This window comes from Sciurus carolinensis, chromosome 11, assembly GCF_902686445.1.
Source record: "Sciurus carolinensis chromosome 11, mSciCar1.2, whole genome shotgun sequence".
Lineage (NCBI taxonomy): Eukaryota > Metazoa > Chordata > Mammalia > Rodentia > Sciuridae > Sciurus > Sciurus carolinensis.
Window position 1 is genome coordinate 17,838,364 of NC_062223.1, and position 3,840 is coordinate 17,842,203.

Here is a 3,840-nt window from a genome sequence, read left to right on the forward strand (position 1 = left end):
GTCCTCCCCCTTCACTCTGGCACAGATTTCCAGAGGATAGAGCATGTGTGCTCTTGTACCAGTGTGTGAGTGTGAATGTGTGCATATATTTGTGTCTCTTCTACCGGTGTATGTGAACGTACACGGATATGCGTGTATATGTATGTGTGTTGCATGTGCTTATGTATAAGAACACACGTGTGTTAAATTGCTAGTCAAGAAAAAGGTCTGGTAGAGTATGAAATGAGAGGATGGTTGAAATGCTAGACTTTCATCTGTGCCACCTGAAGCCAAATCTGTTTCAGAAGTCACTCGACGAGCTGGGGATATAGCTCAGTTGGTAGAGTGCTTGCCTTGCAAGCACAAGGCCCTGGGTTCAAATCCCCAGCACCAGGGGAAAAAAAAGAAACTCACTTGACTAGTCCCTCTGAGATATGCAGATGGCGGGTACCCCTGTCCTGAGAGTAAAGAACAGAGGCCTACTTGCTTCTGCGGAAGCTGTCACCTGAGGTCCCTCCTTAATTTACATCAGGTTTTTCTGGGATAAGGGGAATTCATGTTTCCCCAACATTTCTTCCTAAAGTTCAAAATTATGGCAAAGCTGTTGGGATTGATGAATGTAACTTCAACCAAAGCTTAGAACAAGGGATATCAGTATGTTCTCTGAGATAAAATTACCTTGTGAGAAACGGAGTCTTGAGCACAGAGCACAGTTCTAGAGCTAGTCACTGGGGTCTACTCCTAACTCCAACTTATCAACTCTGAGAACTGAAATAAGCAGGTTAGATTAAGGCTTCCTAAGGTTTCATTTTTTTCATTTATGAAAAGGGGATAAAAATGGTGTCATGCGATTATATATTATATAAATTTTAACTATACAAATTCGAAAGACTGTAAATCTCCCTAAATAAGAAAAAAAAAATCATCAAAGTTTGCACAATTTCAAACTTGGCTGACCGAGGGGTTTGTAAATTGTATTTACAATTATTGTTAATGACAGTGCCACTTGAGCTGGCAACAGTAAATAACTGCCATCGTGCTCATCTTAGGTGAATCAAGTTGTTTATGTACATCGTAACTTCTGATGGTGACATTAATGACTAATGTGCTGTGATATTAACATTCGGTGCTACCATTTAAAATATTTTCCGTATTCTGGAATATGATGTTATCTCAGAGTTCATTACGCGATGGTGTTAGTGCCAAAAACACTCTCCAAAATCAATAACTTTGTAATAGAGGTTAGGTATGATAAAACACTATAGAAAAGCCCAAATAGCTATCATGATATGCCAAGCAGTTAATTTAGGAACACCTACTCTGCAAAAGATTAGCAAGTTTAATGTTTAGGAAATATAAAAGAGCAGGGAGACAAAAATATTCCCCAATGACTGAAGATTCTGCTCTCTACCTCTTACAGCTGTTTTTTCTGCAAATGATGGTGTTAAATCATCTAAGTTTTGAACAATCCAGTGTCTTCAGCAATATGTCCTTCTCATAAGGTTCAATCTCCTCTTAAATGAAATGATAGAGTCTGTATTACGTTCTCCAGAGAAATAGAACAGGGGCGGGGGGGGGTGGCGTAGCTCAGTGGTAGAGAACTTACTTCGTATGTGCAATGCTCTGGGTTCAATTCCCAGTATGGAACAAAACAACAACAATAAAATAAACCCCACCCCACCACCAACAGAACAGAACCAATAGGATAGGAAGATAGGTAGGTAAGTAGGTAGGTAGATAGGCAGATAGAGGGATAGGAAGAGACTTAGTTGGAGAATTAACTCACATGATGACAGAGGATGAGATGGCCATCTGCAAGCTGGACTATCAGGGAAATTAAGAGCTTGGCATAGTCCAAGTTCAAAGGCCTCAGAACCAAGGAAGTCAGTGGGTAACTTCCTGTCAGAGACCAAAGTTCTAAGAACTAGGGCTGCGGGTAAAAGTGTTAGAATCTATGGGTCAGAGAACCTGGAGTTCTGATGTCTAAGGGTAAAAGAAGGGGGTCCCGGCTCCAGGAGGGAGAGCACAAATTTGCCTGCTCTACATTTTTTTGTTCCAGCTGTGCCCCCAGATAATTGGGTGGTCACCACCCACACTGAGGGCAGATCTTCTTAACTCAGTCCACTGACTCACTTGCCAATCTCCTCTGGAAATAGCCTCCTGGACACACCCAGAAATAATGCTTTACCAGCTGTTCAGGTGTCCCTTGAGAGTTAAGTTGGCACCTGAGATGAACCACCACATAATCCATGTACAGTTCTTAGCACAGAACGTACAGCATGGTGAGTGTCTAATGCATGTTAAATAGATTTTGCTGCTGAAGCCAGAATTAAGGACAGGTAGTTAGTGTAGAAATAGGGGATCTGGTCAAATCGAGGCAATGAAACCATGAAGCCATCTGCCTCTGGAAGTTGGAGACTGCATCTGGGAGAATGTAATGTCAAGGATCTCCGGAGCTCATGGATTACCAAATCTACCTGCCTTTATCAAGGACTACAAGCGTGGAGCTGCTAATTAATGCCCCCTGGGCCCTTACCTGCCTGAGTCACCTTGGCCCTCCCCTTGCTCATGGCTTCTCACTTAATGCAAAACCAGGCCTAGTCATGCAGGCAGGAAGGAGAGATAAGGGGGGAGGGAACTGGAGAACAAAAAAGATTTTAACCTATGAAAGATGTAGGGTGCGCTCACTTCTTGGGACTTTAGAACATCAGCCATGGCCCCCTTCTTCCTCCGGGGAGAAGTCTGTATTATTATCATTAAATAAAACCTGCTTAATATGCTTGCCTTGGCGTGCTTCTCTAGTGTTCAGTCTTCAACATTAGAAGGAGCAGAACTCATCACCGGTAAATGGTGGTATCACTGCTACTATTGTGCTCACCAATCATGACTCAAGACAAGAGCCTAAGGATTTGTAGGGACGAGAATGGTTCTGAAACTGCATGCAGCTCAGGTCTGAACCTTCAAGAGCCAAGCAGAATCCGAAGTATTGACCTTTGGGAAATAGTGGCTGAACTACTATAACTTCAAACTTAAGAATCAAAGGGTTTTGATTTTTTTGTTTCGTTTTTTGGTTGTTTTTTTCTTTTGTTGTGTTGTGTTTTTCACACCCCCCTCATCCCCGTCCTGCAAGTGCTGGAAATCAAACTCAGGGCCTCATGTAGTCAAGCACTCTACCACTGAGCCATCTGCCCATCCCTGAATTCAAGTTTCATTTCTTTTGTTGAGCAGCTTAGGAATCTGGATCAGTCCTGACTTCATTAGCACATATATAAGTTTGGAACTATACAGAGAAGATTAGCATGGCCCCTGTGCAAATTCATGAAGCATTTTGTATTTGAAAAAAAGAGTCTGGGTTAGCAAAAGCATTTCGCAGGAAAGGAATGACAATGACCACGAAGCTATGCGGAACAAAGCTCCAACAGCGTCATCATGTGGTAAAAAGACTAATTGCAAAAGAACCCTAATCAGGTGGTGCCTGTGTAGTCGGGGGCAGGAAGCAGACCACAGGAACAGGGTTTGCCCACATGCAAGACTTGGCCTATTCCAGAGTAGGAATGCAGAATCGGGGGCCTTAGGGGCATGTGTCTGGGTGGATTATCCCTTTCTCAAGAGATACGCACAGGTGGAAGGAGGTGGGGGGGGGGGAGTTAAGGACACATAGATATAAAAAGAAGAGTAAATTTATATGCAAGCATCTTGAAACTCTATGAAATAGATTTGCTTCTAATGTTATAATGACACAGAAAAAAGTTCTTGAATCTGTAAGGGAAAACTCAGAGCAGCAACTTGCTAGGAAAACCTGCTAATAATTTCTCTACAAATATGTAAGACTACTTAGGTAGGTTGGAAACATGACCAGAA

The 3,840-nt window shown here is 42.4% G+C and overlaps 1 non-coding gene across 1 annotated transcript; it reads left to right on the forward strand.

Moving 5' to 3' along the window:
* The first annotated feature begins 3,226 nt into the window (after positions 1–3,226).
* On the forward strand, positions 3,227–3,333 carry LOC124960797 (U6 spliceosomal RNA). Its single transcript, XR_007104125.1, has one exon. It is a non-coding gene; the product is annotated as a U6 spliceosomal RNA (small nuclear RNA).
* The last annotated feature ends 507 nt before the right edge of the window (positions 3,334–3,840 follow it).